A 21,326-nucleotide genomic window follows, 5' to 3' on the forward strand; every position below is an offset into this window, starting at 1 on the left:
GATGCTGCAGTGCTGTCACAGGTGTGGACAGTGCCCTGAAGGTCCTTCATTGGAGCCCTCGTCACTTCTCTGAGCTGTAACCTGGCCTTCTCTGCTTCATCCACCATACACTCATACACTCGTCTTTTTTTTTTTTTAAGTATTTTTATTATTATTATTGTTTTTAAAATTTTTATTGGGGAATATTGGGAAACTGTGTGTTTTTCCAGGATCCATGAGCTCCAAGTCAAGTCATTGTTTTTGTTTTTTTTCAGTCTGGTTGTGGAGGGCACAGCTCAGCTCCAAGTTGTTTTCAATCTAGTTGTGGAGGGCGCAGCTCACTGGCCCATGTGGGAATCAAACCGGCGACCTGGTGCAGCTCAGCTCCAAGTAAAGCCGTTACTTTTCGCTCTAGTTATGGAGAGCACAGCTCTCCATGTGGGAATGGAACCAGTGACGTTGGTGTTATGAGCACTGCGCTCTAACCAACTGAGCCAACTGGCCGCCCCCTGAGGCACACTAGTCTTGAATGTACATTTTCTCTGAGTGCAGGGTACTGATTTGATGTTATACAAGATTGTGACAGTTTCTGGATTTTTTTTTATGGTAAGATATTTCATTCCCAGTGTTTAAAAATACTTGATCAAGAATTTAGGAAAATATTCATGGCTCCTTTTTTAAAGAGGGAGCATAATTTTAAGATATGTTGAGAGAGCTCATTGGGAAACCTAAGGATATGAGGCTCTGGCACTGGAAAACAGCTTCCCTTTAAAGGCTTCATTGTAGTGTGGAAACAAAGCACAGTACTGTAAATGTCTTCCCTTTCCCCCAGCTGTTACCTGTGTTCATCCTAGGTGAGGTTTGTCTCAACAAGTTTTTCATTCCACAGTTAATATGTTCAAAAATAGCTAGTCTTTCTCATATTATTCCTTCCTGAACAGTATCTTTATGGCAGATTTTCTATACTGTGGCCTGGTGACACTTCAGGTTGTCCTGGCTTATTGGAGTGTAAAGTTTTGGTGTAGGAGTGGCAGTGACAGAAGAATTCCTAACTTGAAAATTGTCTCATGACAGATTATTGTAGGTGAATACATAAAATATGTTTAGATCATATTTAAATGTACTCAGGTTTATTTTTTGTTTTTCTCTAATTTTTATTGGGGAATATTGGGGAACAGTGTATTTCTCCAGGACCCATCAGCTCCAAGTCAAGCCATTTTCAGTCTAGTTGTGGAGGGCGCAGCTCACAGGCCCATGTGGGATCGAACCGGGACGTTGGTGTTATGAGCACTGAGCTCTAACCAACTGAGCCAACCTGCTGCCCCCGTGCTCACTTTTTTTATACATAACATGTAGACTTCTAAACATCCGTCATTCTTTCTCTTAGAGAAGAAATCTCTAAAAGGCAAGTTTTAGATAGTTTCACACTTAAAAATTGGAATGCATTTGAACACTGTGGAAGAGGAATTAGGAATCATAAGGAAAGCACATCTGTAGTGTTCGTGAGCATGAATATAGTTCAAGGAATGTAATAATGTCATCTTGCCAAAATAGTGCTTTAAATTTGAAGCAGCCTTGTGGAGGGAGGAATTGGGGGGAGGGCTTAAGACAAATTATCAACTTTATGTTAAATGTTTGCAACAAAATACCACCTTGTAGTTAAACACTGTACTTTTCAGAATAACTTCTCATAAGCTCTTTAAGATAGCAGGACAGTTAGTAACAATCTATTTTTATTCAAAGTGACTTGCTCAATGTCATATCACCAAATTTGGTGATATGATGTATTAAGATACAGGTCACAGATCATAACTGTTTCCCAAACAACATTATTGTAGTTGTTCCTAGGGGGCCAGGTGGAATGGTAAATACCAAACTCAAAGTCAGGCTGAAGACTAAGGTGAACAAATTCCCCTATATTCTGTGCTCTTCACAGTTGCAAAGTGATCTTCTAAAAACATACATCAGATCATATCACTCCATTGCTTAAAACCTCCCAGTGGCATCCAGTTTTTCATAGAATATATTTCTCCCCTCCTGCTCTGCTCTCTGGCTGTGCTGGTCTTTCAGTTCCGTGCTCATTCCCACCTCCTGGCACTTGAACTTGCAGCTGCTGTTTCCTCTGCATGGCTGGCTGCTTCTTGTCAAATTCTGATTGAGTCAGATTGTCTAGTGGTTAGGGGCATGGGTTTCGAAGCCTGATTGTCTGTGTTCAAGTTATATCACCTCTCAGAGCCTTCATTTCCTCAAATGTAAAAAAATGGTTAACATAAGGAAGTACCTCTTTAGTATTATGAAGATTAAATACATCCAGATAAAGGGCCTCACTTAGAGTTAAGTGCTCATTAAGTGTTGGCTATTATTCAAGTCTCAGCTCTCATAGCACCTCCTCAATGTGACCTTTCTTGACCATCTAATCTAAGTTAGCTACCCTTCCCCCACACATAACATTTGTAGTTATCCGAAATTAGTTTATTCTATGTTTGCTTTTATGTCTCTCCCACTATAATGTAAGCTCCATGAAATCGGGTATTTCTGTCTGTTGCACTCCCAGTGCCTAGAATAATGATCAATATACAGAGGGTGCCCCAAAAAATGTATACACATTTTAAGAAAGGAAAAAACTATTAAAATTGTAATAATCATTAAATACTGATAACAAACGATGAATACAAGTCACGTTTGACTTCTGCAATGACAAGAGGTGCTCCAATGGTTCCCATCAGAGTAACTGGTTCCAACACGACAGCAGAAGCAGCAGGACGTGTTGCTGTGCGAGGCCTCCCGGATCTTCCCGTGTGCACATCACACCCAGTACCATGCATCTCAGACTTATCACGAATGTGTGCAGTTGTTAGGCGTGTTGGAGGTTCTGTTGCAGGCTCACGTCTCCATTGTTACATTTCCACAACATTCTTGAATTCCAGATACCACTTCGAAATGGTCGTGAGCTCCTCGAACGACAACCATCCTTCTGCCATTTTCTTTGACTGTCCTGACTGTCACATGGTGACACTAGCATTCGTTTGATTAATGCTATCTTTTGAGTGAACGTCTTGCTACACATTGCTACTGTTACCGGAGAACAGGCCCTTCTCGGCGCATGTCCAGGTCCTTGGCAGCCTGAGCAAAGAATCGAGCAGGACACCACAAGTGGTGGTGAACGAGCAGTTTATTAGAAGTGAAAGTACCCTCCAAAGGGATAGGAGCGGGCCTGAGCAACAGCGTGGCTCAAAAGGTGCTGACTGGCGAGGACTTGGAGTTTTTATTTCCTTCTTTTAGCCCGTAATTTATGTTTTATTTTTATTTTTTATTTTTTAAGGCAGGCGCAGCTCCCAATGGCCCATGCGGGATCTAACTGGGCGACCTTGGTATTATTAGCACCACGCTCTAACCACTGAGCTAACAGGACACCCCTATTTCATTCTCTTTTAGAATGGGCTACTCCTCGCTAGGTGTGGGGGCCACTTGATTGGCACCTGTGATTGACAGGAGACTATTACCTCATCTTTTTAAACTGCATATGTTCCTCCCCAGAATTCAGTCTGTTATGATATTAATGAACTTCAAGGCATATGTTATTCCACTGATGATATAATGAGGCTAAGGTGAGGTGAAGGTTGTTCTAGCCTTTACTGTGCAGGTGTGAGTGACCCCAGTCCAATCTATTAACAGTTAGGTATTTAGTATCCTTTCGCTTCCTCATAGTGGTCGATGGCTACAGTGGATAAGGGAAAGATCTGGGCATGGAGGGGAGGTCTTCTGGGCAATCACTTTCCATAGGTCGTGTCGAACATGCAGGAATGTTTGGATATGCTATTCCTGCCTCTAACTGCCTGCTTCATTTTCCCTTGAGATGCGTGATCCCCATAAATCTCTATGGGAAGTTGAGGGGCAGGAGGTCTCTTCTTCTGTATCTGCTTCCTGTTGAATGTGGCCGTTGTCCCTACCCATCGGGGATTCACGGAACTCTCGGCCTATCTGATCTTAGATGAGGGGAAGGGATCTCGGGATCCGCCCGGAAGGCCGTGTTGACCTCTTTGGACGGGGTGTACTGGAAGTCTTGCTGGGGCATCATTTATATCCCATCGGCCCCTAGATGAGGAGAGAACGATTTGGTTAAACAGAATTAAAAGTGTTGGCCCAAGAAGCAGGAACCAAAGCCATGATGCAAGATGGCTGTGTGATAGAAATTCTGTTTGGCTTCATGGAGCCTGTGGCGTTTTTCTCTGGTTTAACTGGTCATTCAGGTGTCATTGTTCACCCAGGAGCTGGGCCTGGAACGGCCTGGAACAGGGGGCAGGGGACTTTCTATGATTCAGGCTAGGAACAATTTTCTGTTTAAGATTGAAAAGCCGATTTGAACGGGGATTGAGATCAGGAACAAGGGAGCTAAGAAACTGGGGAAAAGAAGACTTAAAATTCCTATAGTGGGGGGGGGGTGGTCTCCCATATCACTACCATAATTCAATTCAACTTCGAAAAGTAATACATAGAAGATATCTCTTCAAATGTGTATACATTTTTTTGGGCTTCCCACGTATATTTGTTAAGCAAATTAATAGAAGTCAGGTCCACCCCAGAAGGTCTTCTTAGGTGTCATAAGACTGAAAGGCAGTTTGTGTCACTTAGTTAAGGGAAGGTGTTTCCATGTGTACCCAGCACTGTTAGGTACCCAGCACTATTCTAAGCTATGGGTATTTGGCAGGGGCTTGTTGAGAAAGTATAGAAGTAATCAGTAGAAAAGGAGTTGAGCCTGGGGAATAAACTACATATTTTTCTTTTCTTTTGTTTTTATTTATATTTGCTGCTTCCAGCTGGTAAGTTCATGTCCTTTTGATAAGTCCTTGAGCTTACTTGTGTCTTTAAGTTTGGGGACAGCTGGTTGCCCCTCGGCATTATAAAGTTACAGCTTTATTGATCTTCTAAAATAGTGTGAGTAGAAAGTACTGGTACGAAATTAGATACTCAGCTGTACACGATAATTTTAGGAGTCAAAGGGATGGTCTAAGACCCAAAGTAGGCAATCTGAGAGTAGGAATTCCTGATTTATCAACAGTCAGGTCTGATAGGAATTTATCATTCCCTTATATCAATATCTCTGCCTTTCTCTTTCTCTCCCTACTTTCTTCTGATGCTCGCTTCCTATTGTATTCGTTTTGTTTCCATCTTTCTACCTTCATTTCCATGTTTTCCTTTCATGTACGTAATGGAAACTCAAATATCATTTCCATTTTTTGGTGTTGGCTCCTGGACCCAGTATCCAAAATCAAATTCATCATCCCCTCAGATAAAATTCCTTTTCCTTTCTTCCCTGTTTCTGTGAACAGTCACTGTTCTTGCAGTGAAACCAAGGATTCATCTTTGACCACTTCCCTTTCCTTCACCCCCACAGCCAGATACAAACCCATCCTATCACATGTAAATTCTGTCTCATTAATTAAACACAGATCTGAGTTCCTGCTCTGTGCCAGGTATGATTCTGTGTTGTGGCAATTCCCTTCTTTCTACATTTACTATCCAAATTCAGCATCTCAACATGTTATACTTTGTCTAATGAAGTAGATTCATGATTTTTCCCCCAACCTCATATTCCTTTTGTCCATTCCAGTACTGAATTTACTCCACTGCCATATTAATTTTCTAAAACATGGTTTGATCATGCCACTCCCTACTTCCTAGAGCTAAACTCAGCTTGCCATTCTCGGCACATCTCGTATAACTTGTACTTGAACCATGCCGTCTGCCAAACTAGATTGCCCTTTTAGAATATACTCCGCACTTTCTCACACCCATGCTTTTGTTCATGAGTTTCTGTCTCCTGGAAGAATATAAGCTCCCAGAGGGCAGGAACTTGGTTTTTTACTGTATTATCCTCCATATCCAGAACAGTATCTGGAATGTAGTAGCTACTTAATAGATATTTGTTGAAAGAATGAAAAATAAGTGAATCCTGTCAATCCTATCCATTTTTATGACTTCTCAAATATTAATGTTACCTCTCTCAGAAAGCCTTTTCTGATCTTTGTGTATTTCTTTTTAATCATAAATACCTACCTGTGATAGAACCATCTTCTCTTTTTTTCCTGAATCAGTGCTGACCTCGATTATATATATGCTGTGTGATTGCTGTGAGGTTAGTATAGTCAATAAATTAAAACAATATTTATTGAGTTCCCATTTTGTCAAGTATTGTATCTAGATACTTGAGTCAAAAAGAAAAAATAGAACGGAATTCCTTTCCGCAGTGAAGTTGGTTTTGTATGATTTTTAAGGTGAAAGAGGCCTTTTCTTTGGCATTTTTAGAAGTCCGAGTAATTTTTGAGACACGTGACCCTGATGGGCGTGGTAGCGACAGAATTAAGGGTAGCTCGTTAGCCAAGACGTGATATTTTCCTTACCTTCTACTGTAGGACTTGGGCAATGCCTAGTACATACGTAGTAAGCTCTCAGAAATAGTGCTTGTTCTCAGATGCCTTCGTGTCTAATTTTATATAAATGTCTGTTTAGACAGGAAGAGTTTTAAATATTTTGGCTCATGTACTACATTGATGATAAATTGAGGAAAATAAAAGTAAAACTCTGCCCAACTAAAAGAAAGTTCATTAATTGATTAACAGTTTTTATACAGAAACTTTTTTTTCAGAAGAATCATATAATTTGGTTGCATGAAACTCACTCTTTGTCATGGGTCATAATAAAGAATCTTGCTAGTATACACTTTTTTAGAGTTATCAGCTGTCTGCCTGAGCTCTTCCATTTCTTTAACACATTTTGTGCTATTGCTTCTAGTTACATATGTCACTCGGCACCAGCAGAAGGCATGCAGCCCCAAAAGGGGGAGGGGTATAGAAAAGATGAGGGGGGATCAGGCCAGCGAGCGAGGGAGACAGATGGGTTGTGGGAGATGAGCCTGCCCCCGTGTCGTTTTTGTTCTGGCTGCTACTGATCGTATGTGAATCAGCAGGAAAGAAATTGGAGTTGGTGATCCTGTGATGAAAAAGAGTTTGATCTTGGACGCGGTAGAATTACAAATTTACAGCACTAAAACATGATGCATATTTTTTTCTTTTGGTTATTTTAATTATTTTTCCTTTGAGACATTTTAGAAAGTATTTTGTTTGAGATACAACTTTTTAATTTTTCTAAATAATATGATGCATATAATGGGAGATAAATATTACTCCTTTAAGTTTTCTTTTTGGTGCAAGTTTTATAGTAAGTAAAATTTTAGGACTTTCCAGGAATTGGTAGAGATGTAATCCGTGATGGCTGTGCCTCAACATTTTCGGATCTTGTCTCTAGATCATCAGAGTTTAGTAGGACTTTCTCCTGTGAGTGATTTAAAGATGAGTAGAACGTGATGTGTTTGCTAGAGAAATCTTCTCAATGTATATATTTTATGCTAAATATTTTCTTTTGTCAGTGCTTGTACTTGACTTTTGTTTGACTTACTTTCTAAGATTGAAATAAAGGAAACCTTGTTTTACATCTTGCCAAGTCTTCACTTTGTTCTATGGAAGAATCTTAGTTTTAAAAAAATGCATTATAAGAATGTTATCCAACATACACAAGCAGAGAGAGAATAATAGTATAATGAATCTTTATATGCCCAATACTCAGCTTCAACAGTTATCAGCAGGTATGCCTAGCTTATTTCTTCCCCCCCAAATTTTTATGGATGGATTTTATTGTAATACAGTTTAATATTAGCATTTTTAAAGGATATATCCTGAAACTTTTGAAATCTCTAAATTAACAAATACCACCATAGCATATAATTTACCCAATAAAAACACGTGGTAAAGTATATATATAAAAATTTTAAGTGACTTCTTCAAGCCCTTAATGATCCTATAAACATGGAACTCAATCCGTTACTAAGCTATTAAAATAAATTCTGAATGGAACACTCACTAAAACAGTTTTTCAAATTGCTTTTTCTTTCGTTCCAGGCAGTGGCAGGCATAATCATGATCCAAGTCACTGCAGAATTTGATACACCTTTCTTTAATCTATTAAAAATATATGTGTTCTGAGAAACATTGCTTTTAAATTTCTTCATTATCTCTTCATGCCTAGCACTAAGCTTGGGTTGCCTTTCTTTTGGGCGCCATTTCCCACAGTTTCTTTTAAAAAACAATCATTTTCTAGAAGTACTGGTTATGTTCATAAAGTACATTCTAGGATTACAGACTCTGCAGTTTAACTTCATGCTTCGTCAGAAAAATCATGGTACCATGTGACCGATCTTTATTGTCTCTTTGGGAGTAGTAACACATGTGAATGTCACATCTCTGAATCTCAGTGATAGTAATAATTTAATTCAAAGAAGGAAAAAGGTATGTTCTGAATTAGTGAAAAGTAAATTAAAAAATATTTTAAAGAATAGAGAACTTATTCTTTCAAGCTAAAAGAATAATATGAGTTAGCTTAGTAAATTATTTTTTAAGGAGAGATCTTGCCAGGCTAGCTTTAAATTATTGTGGTAAAAAACATACAACGTTTAAATTTGCCATCTCAACCATTTTAAAGTATACAGCTCAGTAGTGTTAAGTATATTCACATTATTGTACAACACAGCTCTACAACTTTTTCATCTTGCAACACTGAAACTCTATACCCAGTAAACACTATTTCCAGGCCTTTTTTTTTTTTTTTAAGATTTAATTGGGGAAGGGGAACAGGACTTTATTGGGGAACAGTGTGTACTTCCAGGACTTTTTTCTAAGTCAAGTTGTTGTCCTTTCAATCTCAGCTGTGGAGGGCGCAGCTCAGCCCCAGGTTCAGTTGCTGTTGCTGGTTGCAGGGGCGCAGCCCACCATCCCTTGCGGGAGTCGAACCGGCAACTTTGTGGTTGAGAGGACGTGCTCCAACCAACTGAGCCATCCGGGAGTTCAGCAGCAGCTCAGCTCAAGGTGCTGTGTCTTAGTTGCAGGGGGCGGAGCCCACCATCCCTTGCGGGACTTGAGGAATTGAACTGGCAACCTTGTGGTTGAGAGCCCACTGGCCCATGTGGGAATCGAACCGGCGGCCTTTGGAGTTAGGAGCATGGAGCTCTAACCGCCTGAGCCACCGGGCCGGCCGCTCCAGGCCATTTTTAATGAAAAAAAAAATTCATTTGAAATGAGAACTAGTCATTTACATGTTAATATTGAATGTGTTAGTCTCCCCCCTCCCCCCGCAAGTAGCATAAAATTTTACTTAATCTCAGTTTGAGTTATACTATCACAGATATCAGTTAAGTCTAAAATAATGGGCTTTTGCTGTTTGGTTAAGAACTTTTTATATGAAACTATGATTCTATCCCAACAGTTTAACTAGAGTACTTAAATGGAGTGAGGTTTGCTGGTTCCTTTTCTTGATGTCCAAACATTATGCTTAATGTTTCTGGATCTTTCATGTGGTATTCCTTGTTTCACTCAGATTTTCCTTAAGATCTCCCTGTCGTGGGTCCCACATTATCTTTAGGTATCTTTCGTTTGCTTCTATCTTGGTTCAGACAAATATTTATTGAGTGCCATTTAATGTGCAAACACTATTTGCAGAGTCTGTCTATTGAATAGTTGGTACTATCTCGGTGAAATTTCTCAGTTTTCTAATTAAGAGGAGTGAACTCATATAATCCATGATTTAATAACTGTTTTTTCCCAGATTTATTGAGGTACAGTTGATATACAGCAGTGTGTAAATTTAAGGAGTATAGCATAGTGACTTGACATACAGATACTATGAAATGATTACCACAGTAAATTTAGTTAACATCCATCATCTCATATAGATACCAAAAAAAAATCTTGTGATGAGAACTCCTAGATTTGCTCTCTTAACAACTTTCAGATATACAGCAGTGTTAGCTATAGTCACCACGCTGTACATCACATCCCCAGGTCTTATTTGTCTTACCGCTGGAAGCTGGTACCTTTCGACCACCTTCATTCAGTTTCCCCTGTCTTTACCTTCACCTCCACCTCAGGTAACCACCAATCTGATCTCTTTTTCTATGAGTTTAGATTTTGTTTTTTTGGGGTTATTTTTTTTAGACGTTTGTTTTTAGATTCCACATCTGAGATAATACAGTATTTGTCTTTCTCTGTCAGACTTACTTCACTTAGCATACTGACCTCAAAGTCCTTCCATGTTGTTGCAAATGGCAGGATTTCCTCCTTTTTTATGGCTGGATAATATTTTATTGTATATTAACAACTGTTTATTGAAAACCTATTATTGTATATGAAGCCACTTTGCCTAGGTCATAGGTCTGAACTTTTAAAACTGACCTCCTACAGTTCACTTAAAAGTTTTTTTTTTTTTTAAAACTATATGTCTTAGTGCCATCATCCATGGGCAGGTGTGTGTGCACATATGTGTCAGCGTGGGGAAGGGTCCTGAGCACTCCTGTCTTAAGGAGTGTAGCTCTCAAAGGATCCTTGAATATCATAAAGTTGAATCTTTTTAGTCTGAAAAGGCTGCTCTTAAGGAAAGCAAACAGGCTCCGTCAGGGTCAATGGCAAATAATACTGAGCCAGATGGATTAATCATGTTTAACAGTTTTTTGTGTGGTTTTTTTTATTCCCTACACACACAGACATGGCTTAAACGATGGTAAGTTATAGGTGAGATAGGAAAAAATTATTTGAAGGTTAGATTCCGGATTTCCTTAGTAGGTATTTGTTTTGTAATTCCTAAAATGGTTCAAACCCTTAAAAAATCCTTTTACCAATGTTTGCCTGTACCGCCTCATAGAATATTGAGTTCCTAATATTTTTTTCTTTTGAAGTTGCCTCACTCAAGTCTTCTTCATGCCTTTTTTGAGCAGAGAGTCCTTTTTAGTATCTTAGTCTTTTTAATGTCACCCCCGTCGTAATTGTTCTTAACAGGATATTTTCCTATTCATTTTACATTTTCTGAGGTATATCGAGCAGAACTACGCCCAGGTTTGGGCACGCTATAGCCTTACATGAAGGTAGAACATGATGGTTTTTTCAGTTTTCAGTGCCTTTCTTCATTTCATGGCTTTCCAATATTTTGTTGGTTTCTTCATGTGAAGCAAACTAGACTAAAGACCTCACTAAAAGTCTGCAGGGAACTGACTCCTACGTCCCCTTTCTAGATTAAGAACAATAGTCTTTTCATTATAAATGCAATGTACATTTCATTACAAAAGCATATAAATGTTTTAGAGAAAATTTGGAAACTAAAGAAAGTAAAAAAATAGTTTCATAGTCTAATCGAACAAAACCTGTTTTGTGTTTTGGTATACTTCCTTATAATCTTTTTATCTCTGTATAATATTTTTATATATGAGTATACATTTTATATCCTACTTCTCTTAAACTTTAGAAAAACATTTTCCACATTTTAAATGCTTCATAAAAAATAATAACTGCATAGGATTTGGTGAATGAATGTATTAATTCACTTAACCATTATTTCCCATGTTATTGAAGAGACTGTCATATTGTATGTATTTTGTCATTTTTTAAAGATCTTGTTCTTTCTCCTGTTGCCAGGTGTTTTGTTTTTAACATCCTATTCCTGAGTACTATGATTAAATATTCATGGAGGTTAAAGTATTTGGGTTAATACCCATCATCAAACAGACATCTCTATATTTCGTTATGGAATCTAATGGCTTGTGAATTGTTTTCTTTAAGAAATTTTCTCTCCCAGATTGTTTTGGTATGATATGATTCTTTAATACCTTGTGCATACTCATTAAGTGTTATGTCTGAAGATACTTTCCCTTAGTAGTTGGAAGCTAACATAGATCTCATAGCTATTTCTCTTTGGCCACTATTTCCTTCTATCTCATTATATGTGTGTGCGCGCTGCTTTCATTTCAAATGTTACGTTGTCCTCCTGAGTGATATAGTTGGGGACAGTATCTGACTTGCAATCTCATAGCACTCTGTGAGTATAGTGAATACTAATTTAATAATGATGGTACCTTACTTTTTAAAAAGTTTTCAAGAATAATAGTAGCTTGCCAGTCACATAATTTATAATATTAGTATTCAGCATATCCTCAGTGGAATAGTCTCTTCACAGTGACCTCTAAACTTTTTGTTTCTCCTTTCATTTCCAGGTTGCCATCACGAAAGCCAAGGTGGATTTCTCCAGTGTCGTGTGCCTGCCCCCTTCCGTCATTGCTGTGAATGGGCTGGACGGAGGAGGGGCTGGCGAAAATGATGACGAGCCGGTGCTGGTGTCCCTGTCTGCGGCACCAAGCCCCCAGAGTGAAGCTGTTGCCAACGAACTGCAGGAGCTGTCCTTGCAGCCCGAGCTGACCCTGGGCCTCCACCCTGGCAGGAACCCCAACTTGCCTCCACTCAGTGAACGGAAAAATGGTGAGCAGATGCGGGATGATTGCACTGCCTGGTTTGGAGCACGGTCTTCATATAGATCCTTACCTTATTTCATGTCTCTTGAAAGTTTCTTGTAATCTTACTATTTCTTGTAAAATAGACAAATAGTAAGTTTAGGTGATCATTGTAAACTCGGCGTTTTCTGCCTGAGGTATTATAATTACTTTCTAATTTGTCTTCTTATTTCTCTGCTTCTTCTTCTATAAATTCTTTAATTCAGCAAATATTTATTGAGTATCAGTGTATTATAAACTGTGCTAAGATTAGGAAGTAAATGGTGAACAAGCTTCTGTCATTAGGAAACTTACCCTATCCTACACTTTGTCAGAGTAATCATCGAGAACTCCCTAGTGTAATACTTTTCAGCACCTGCCCTATGGGTGAAAACAAAAACAAAATAAATTTTTGGACAGATGTACAGGCTTTGTAGGACTTGATCTCTGTTTCTTTAGCTTCTTTTCTTACCATTCTCTCATTCCTAGTCTTTGCTCCAGCCTATTAACTGTTTTTAGTACTACTTGTAAACCATGCACTCTTCTAACTTTCGTTAATTTAAAAAAAATTATAATTTGTTATGAAATATTGAAGATTTAAAAAAAGTTATAAAGAGTAATAGAGCAAATACTTTTCTGAACTCACATACCACCTGACTTACGTACTGTCCATGGATCTCCACCCATCCCCAGAGATAACTAGTGCCCTAAATTTGGTATTTCATTGCCAAGTATTTCTGTATTTTTTAATTTATTACATTTATTGGGGTGACATTGGTTAGTAAAATTATATAGGTTTCAAGTGTATATTTCTGTAATACATCATCTGTATATTGCATTGCGTGTTCACCACACAGTCAGTTCTCCTTCCATCACCATATATTTGACCCCCTTTGCCCTCTTCTGCCCTCTTACCCTCTGGTAACCACTTACCCTCTGGTAACCACTAAACTGTTGTCTGTGTCTATGAGTTTTTGTTTCTTTGTCTTGTTCCTTTGTTGCCTTCAGTTTTATGTCCCACATATGAGTGAAGTCATATGGTTCTCGACTTTTTCTGACTGACTTATTTCACTTAGCATAATAATCTCAAGATCCATCCATGTTGTCACAAGTGGCAGTATTTCATCTTATTTTAGTAGTCCATTGTATATTTATAGCATATCTTCTTCATTTAGTCATCTATCAAAGGACACTTTTGTTGTTTCCATGTCTTGGCCACTGTAAATAATGCTGCAGTGAACATTGGGGTACATATGTCTTTACAGATAAATGTTTTCAGATTTCTTGGGTAGATACCCAGGAGAGGTATTATTGGGTAATATGGTAATTTTATTCTTAATTTTTTGAGGAACCTCCATACTAGTTTCCATAGCGGCTATACCAATTTACATTCCCACCAAAAGTGTATGAGGATTCCTTTTTCTCCACAACCTCTCCAACACTTGCTATTTGTCTTGTTGATGATAGCCATTCTAACAGGTGTGAGGTGATATCTCATCGTGTTTTTGATTTGCATTTCCCTAAGAGCTAGTGAAGTTGAGTATTTTTCATTTATCTGTTATTGTCAAGTATTTCTGTATTTTTACATATGAATACATTCCTAAGCAATATATGTTTCTTATTTTTAAATCCTTATGTATATATTATATAAAATAGAGAACTGTATTTATGTATTCCTCAACTTGTTTATTTGATATTTGTTTTCCCTGTGAGTTATTAAAGATTGCCTATATTTCATTTAATCTAATCTGTGAATCACCATTTAATGAATAGTCCTACTTTTCCCTACTGATCTTTTAATGCCAGCCTTACTCTGTTTCTCTGTGTGTTGGAATTTTAAGGCTTTCTGTCCTGTTCATCGGTCTCTCTCTTCATCTCTGTCATACTACATCATCGTACCGTAGTTACTATTGCTTAATAATAGTCTTGCTATCTGTTAGCCTGGGTCACTCCTTGCCTTTTTCTTCTTCAAACTTGTTTTGGCTATTCTTGCCCTTTTAATTTTTCATAATTTTTGAATCAGTTTATAAGGTTCTGCAAAAAACAAACAGAAACCCATTGGGATTTTTTTTCCTCCAACATTTTATTACAAAAAATTTCAAACATATGAAAAAATAGAAAGACTTTTACAATGAACCCCTTTTATGCTCACTTCTTAGATTCTACTATTAACATTTTATACGTAATACTTGTTTTATAATATATCCGTCCATCCATACCTTTGTCTAGCCATCAATCCATCTTATTTTTTGGAAGCATTTCAAAGTAAATTGCAGACACCAGTACACTTCCATTGTATCAAAGTATAACAATAATACAGAATAACACACAAATTGTAAGCTGCCTGGTGGTTGAGTTATCACAGAGTGAACACATCTGTGTGTAATTACTACTTAGCGAAGAAATAAAATATTACCAGCACCCCACAACCCCGCCTTGCACTTCTTGCCAATCAATGCTCTCTCTTCCTGCTCAAAGGAAACTACCATCCTGACTTTTAAACATGGGTTAGTTTTGCTTGTTTCTAAACTTTATATAAAGGTAATCATGCTGTATGTATTCCGTTGGTGGTTTCTTTTATGTGTTTGAAATTCTTTGTGTTGGATTGTATGTGGCTGTAGTTTATTTTCATTGCCATATAATCGACCCATTTTATGAATATACTGCAGTTTGTCCATTTTACTTTTGATGGATATTTGGGAGGTTTTAGTTTGGGGCAATAATGAATCATACTGTTACGAAATTGTTGCACATGTCGTTTGGTATACTTGTTGGGATTTTGATTTGAAATATATCATTTATAGGTTAATAGGGAGAGAATATGTATTTAAATATCAGGTCTTCCTGTTCATTAATTTTTCTCTCTTCAGTTAAATAGGCTTCCTTTAATGTCTTTCCATAGAGTTTTATAATTTTCTCCATAAAGGTCAGGCAAATATTTTATTAGGCTGCTTCTTGGTGTCTTTTTTTTGGGGGGATGTGGGGGGGTAGACATTATAAGTGGTATATTTTTATGAAATATTTTTTGACTGTTTGCTGCTGGGGGATCGAAATACCAAACCTTTTCAAAACTCCTGTGGCTTTTCTACATCTTTGCCAACTCCTTGGTATAGACCCCCACCCCTACGTCCTTTCTTGCTAACTCGTGTTCAAGCCTCACGCCCTTTGAGAAGCCTGTCTTAACTCTTTTCAGTGTTAGGTGTTCCACTTGTGGTTTGCCCAACGCCCTTCATCATCATTCTTTATCACCCTATATTTTAATTGGAATTCTCCACTCAGCAACATGTGTGAATCTTTGGAAATGGAAATCAGACTTTGTTACACGCATCTCAGAACCGTTCATTGTCTTCCTCTGAGGCCTTCGATGAAATCATCATTCTTACATGATGTGGCCCTGGTATCCATGCTGACCTGCTTGATTTCTTACCTCTGTCCCCTAGCTCAGTCTACTCTGGCTCCAGCCACACTGACTTTCTTGCTGTTTCTTGAACATACCAAGTATGTTCCTGTCCCAGAGCCTTGGTATTTGCTGTGCCTTCACTGAGGAAGTTCCTGCACAACTGTCTTCCTCAGGGAGGCCCTCCATTCCTGCTTTATCTAAAATAGTATCTCCCATTACTTTTCATCCTTCTTTGTTTTTCTTAGAAGGTGTTGTTATTATTATGTGGTGTGTGTGTGTGTGTGTGTGTGTGTGTTGTGTATGTGTTTATTGTCTATATTCCCCACTTTGATAGTATGTTACATAAAGCCAGAAGCTTTATTTTGTTCACGGTGTATATCCAACCCTGGTTCATAGTGGGCACGTAATAAATATTTGGTATTTGTGGAATGAATAAATGAATGGTTTACTTGTTTGTCCCACTAGAGGCAAGAAGTGTTTTTACATCTTTAGTTGAAAAAGTAATGGAAACTGAAGCAGTTTTTATTTTGGGAAATAGTAGACACTCAAGCAGTTTTTTTTGTTTGTGTGTGTCCTTTTTTCATTTCTAATTTCTACTTTTTCCCCCAAATGGCAGAGAATTCAGCTTATTTGTATGTTAAAGGGAAAAAGTCCAGAGGCAAAAGCTGAAGAGAGAAAAAGAGAAAGGATAACTGATGGAACAAGGTTCCTGTGGTGATGGAACAGGATGGGATCCAAAGGTATTGGCTTTGTCTTGAGCAGAGTAAGGACCAGTATTTCTCTGGGATAGGCGCAATGACAGTGAAGGTGGCGACAGACAGCAAACAGCAAACCTCATATCTTGGGCAGGAAGTGGAGAAAATCGGTGTCGACAGCTGTAATGGTCTCAGTGGAGGAGAAGGCAGCTGTTGTGTGAGGGCAGAGGTGTTGGTCGGTCTTCAGACGTCCTCTCTCAACTCTGGTATATAAATCAACTGAATCTTTTCCCATTTTGAAAAACAACTCTGTAACCTTCTCTTTGTAGTCAAGCTCCTGAAAAGAGTAGTGACTGCCTCTACTTTCCCACATTCTAGAGACTTCTCTGCATTCTGGCTTCTGTCCCTACCTCTCTTCAGAAACTCATTGCTAAAGTCATTAGTGTTTTTTTTGCTGTACATCAGATAAGCACGTTTTATCCTGTTTAACCCTTCTGTAGCATTTGACATGGTTGGCCACTCCCTCCAACCTGAAACTTTTCTTCTACTGACATCTGTGACATTACTCTTTCTTGGCTTTTAAACTCTCCCTTTCCAGCCACTGTCTCTTCTGCTCAGACCTCTTGCTATCTTTTTCTACCTACCTCTTAAATTTTGTTACTCCCCAGTGCTCAACCTAGGGCTTCTTTAGTTGTTACTCAGTATCTTTACCTTGAATGATTTCCCCCAGAACTTTGGCTTCTAACCACCATCCTATGCTGTTGATTTCTGTATTCTGTCTCCAGGCCAAGTCTTTCCCTGAGCTCCAGACTCATATGCTTGGCTGTCTGTTGAACACCTCCCCTGGATGTGCCAAAGACTCAATATGCTTTGAGTTAAACTCATCTTACCTGAAGTTCCTGCTGAATTCTCCATTGTAGGAATTGGCACCACCTTCCATCCAGATGTTCAAACCAGAGGGTGGTTTTGTTTTCTTCCTAAATAAAAACTTTAAAAGTTTTGTTTTTTATATAATTAGGTAAAGTATAGGAAAAAAGAAAATAAAAATTTCCTTATAATTAACAGTTCAGTGATGGCCAGTGCCAGCAGTTACTATATCTTCTGTGTTTGTTCACTTGTATACACATATAATCTGTATAAATTATTTTCATGTAATATTATGAGATTTTCCTATATCATTCAACAGTCTTAGAAAACATTTTTCTCTTGTGTGGTGTTTGAGTTGGGTATATAGGACATTTACCTAGGCTCCTATTATGAGACCCTTACATTGTTTTTATTTTTTTATGTTATAAATAGTACTGTGGTAAACATCTTGGTATATAAACTTGGTGCAGATAACTGTGGGACAGACTCCCAGAAGAGATGAAAAGATATGGACATAAAGAACATTTTCCCCTTCTGATTGCAAAAGTAACATGTTTAGGTATTGTCAAGCAATGGTTGTTGGCGTCAATTCAACACCGACAGGAATCCCCAATTTGGGGTGCGGTGATGAAGAAAACTGTTCGCTGCAAACAGCACAGCGGTGAGAACAGCGTGGCTCTGGAACAACTCAATAGTGTATAGCTCAATTATGAAGCAGCATGGCTGTGAGGGATCCATGGGGCCAGGGCCCTCTCTGGCTAGATAGCTCTGTTCTGCTCTGGTCCAGTTCGCTCCAGTCTGATCTCCAGCAAGACATTTTCAGTATTTCATCTTTGGTGTTTCAACTCCACCTGGGGAAATGCAGTCTTCAGTTTTTGGTGGAAAGGGAAAGTGCACTCTCTGAGCCAAAAGGGAGCTGACTTCTATAGAGAGAAGTCCCACCTTTGGTCCCTCCATCAGGCATTGTCTAAAATTTCTAAATTGTCTAAAATTTCACAGTTTGATTGGTCCAAAAGGCATTGTCCTGATTGGTCAGAATCAAGCCACTCTGATTGGTTAGTGAAGATGCTGATTGGTATATAGCTGCACAGCTCTGATTGGACAGGGAAATACTCAGTCCTATTGGTTGAAATACTGTTCCAGTAACTCCATCTGGCTCAGATGGCAGGAACACAGTGCAGGTAGGCAGTTCAGTGCTGGCAGCAGACAGCTTAGTGCAGGCTTCTCTCTGAAGTGTGATTTGCTTGAGTGGTCCTTGTGTAGAAATGGGTGCTATGCTCTGTTTTTTTTTAAAAAAATTTGAGCCCAATTATCCAACAGGTGCCCTTCTTAGTAGGTATCTTCTTGCTCAGGGTCCACACTATAAAGTTTAAACAAATTTTAAGTTAGTATTTCCAAATGGTCCTCCAGAAAGATTATAACTTGCTATTTTTGGAAGTAGATTTTTATTCCATCTCTTGTCTACCCCTCGTCTTTCTTCCCAGTTATTGGTCACCAAATTTTATAGACTCTGCAATGTTCATATGTACTGAATTTATTCTTTTCTTGCCATCTTTTCAGCTGCCACTTAGTTCAAACTCTTAATAATGTCTTACTTGGATTATTGCAATGGCCTTCTGACTGATCTTGCCTTGTTTCTAATCTTGTCCCTATGACCACTGGAATGATCTTTCTAAACCATAAATGAAGTTACTGTTCTACTGCTTGAATTGCTTAGTGACTCCCCATGTCCTCCAGGGTAAAGCTGATGGTCCTCAGAATGGCAAACCAGGTCCTTGATAGCCAGCTTCTGCCCTCCTCCGCGTCTTTTCCCACTCACACTAAATGATTTGGGATTTCCCATAAGAGACACACTTTCACATCTCAGTTCTTCTTCCTGCCCTGTTTCTTTGTTCCTGGAATGACTGTCCTTCTCTTCTGGCTGACATTTCTAAGTTGTAGTAAAGAATCAGGAGAAGGTACTAACTACTTCTTTCAGGACTTCTTCCTCCGACTTCAAACTTAGGTTAGGGATTTGCTCCTTTAATGTTCTTCCAAAGTGCCTGTGCATAATTATCTGCTTATTTGTTCCTATATTTGAGTAGTGAGAAGCTTTGTGAAAGCAGGGTTATGTCTCTTTTACTTATTGTGTTATCCTTAGTGCTTAGCCAGAAACTTTAATGTGCTAATGAGTCAGCTGGGGCTTGTTCAGTGCAGATTCCGATTCTGTGGAGCTGAGTGAGACCTGAGAAGCCGTTTGTGACCAGCGTTCAGGTGATGCCAATGCTGTTGGTCTGAAGCTCAGACTTGGAGCAGCAAAGTTTTAGAATATAGCGGGTGTTCGCTAAATGTTCGCTAAATGTTTGAGCAAATGAATGAGTGAGGAAGCTAGACTATTAACTCACTGAAACATTGAATTTTTTTTATTTTAGATTTAAGTAATTAGGAGACTGATCATTACACACACACACACGCACACGTTGCTAAAACAATGTATACACATTTTAAGAAAGGAAAACTATATTAAAATTGTAATATTCAATATATACTGATAACAAAAGATGAATACAAGTCACGTTTGACTTCTGCAATTACCAGAGGTGCTCCAAGTGGTTGTCATCAGCATCCGGACACTTCAGATTATGGCAAACTACTGCTTGAGCAACGTTGACCAAAGTGTCCACTTGTACACATTGTTTTTGACATCCCCAGTATATATATAATCACAGGTTGTGAAGTACAGCATAGGGAATATAGTCAATGATATTGTAATAGCTATGTACAATGTCACGGGTCATAGACTCAGGGGGTTATCACTTTGTGAGAGGTATCTATGTCTAATCATTATGTTTTGTACACCTGAAACTAATAAAAAAAGCAAAAGAAAAAAATCTAATAAAAACAAACAAAAGAAAAAGAAAATGATTATTAACTCTGTCACTGGACAGAAAAAAAAACAAACTTGTTCAATTCAGGGTTTAGATTATTTGGAAGAAAAGACTTTCTGAGTCCATCCCTGTAGAGGTGAAGTGTTTGGTGGAGTAATTCTATATTCTCTTAATTAGTGATAAAACATTTAGAGTACAAGTTTTTAACTATTTTCTTAAGTTGAAGAACAATAAATTTGAGACTTATATACAAAGCTAGTGTATGAAATGTCTGTTCTGGTTGAATGACACCTGAATGGAGGAGCCAAAGCCCCATTTGGCGTCCCTCATGCACCTCAGCTCTCAAAAGAGCACAAGTTGAAAGCTGCTGATCTAGATCATCTATCTACTTTAGTTTGAGCTGTGTTGGAGCCAACCTTTTCAGTTGCTGGAATGGTTTCCTGACTGCCAGGAGCCCAAATTGATTAATAGTGATCATGCTTAAAAGGGAATATGGATACTTGAAACTGACAAACGTAATGGTATATACAACATAATTATCATTTTTGGCAGGAGAAAAGATACCCAAGAAAATGAAATTGTGTTCAACTTTAGAAAGGAAATGATGGTGAAATACTGGTATTAGAACAGTGCTAAAGGGAAGGAGAGAGGCTTAATAAAGAAATACAAGGTGTGATCAAATAATACCATGAAAATTTAAATGAAAAAAATAATTACAGTAAAAGACACATTGCCATTAATCCCCCCTCAAAATACTCTCCCTTGCTTTGTACATGATTATCCCATCATTCCTGCCACTTTCTGAAGCAGTTCCAGAAGTCCTCTTTCGTGAGTGTCTTTAGTTGCACTGTCATGGCTGCCTCCATGTCCTGAATCATTTTGACTTTGGGAAAGATCCAGAAGTCACACGGTGAGTAAGGTGAATGAGGACACACTATAATGTTTTTATTCGACAGAAATTGCCGTATATCAGAAGTGATGTGCGACGTGGAGCGTTGTCATTATGAAGGATGATTTACAGGCACACTTTAAAACGCCTCTCAACCATAGGTCACATCCGACTGCACCAAACAAGTTGAAACTTGTCACACACTGTTACTAAGGTTTGATGTGCCACTTCCCATATTGAAGATCCCTGTGTTTCCATTGGATGGCAT

The 21,326-nt window shown here is 38.4% G+C and overlaps 1 protein-coding gene across 1 annotated transcript in view; it reads left to right on the forward strand.

Annotated features, from left to right (window-relative positions):
* The window catches only part of MRTFA (myocardin related transcription factor A), a 176,907-nt gene that overhangs the window by 50,283 nt on the left and 105,298 nt on the right, over positions 1-21,326 (forward strand). Inside the window, exon 2 of the mRNA XM_033116199.1 lies at positions 12,068-12,329. The gene's annotated coding sequence lies outside the window, so the exon portion shown is untranslated. The remainder of the gene's footprint in view (positions 1-12,067; positions 12,330-21,326) is intronic.

The sequence above is a fragment of the Rhinolophus ferrumequinum genome, chromosome 10, assembly GCF_004115265.2.
Source record: "Rhinolophus ferrumequinum isolate MPI-CBG mRhiFer1 chromosome 10, mRhiFer1_v1.p, whole genome shotgun sequence".
NCBI lineage: Eukaryota > Metazoa > Chordata > Mammalia > Chiroptera > Rhinolophidae > Rhinolophus > Rhinolophus ferrumequinum.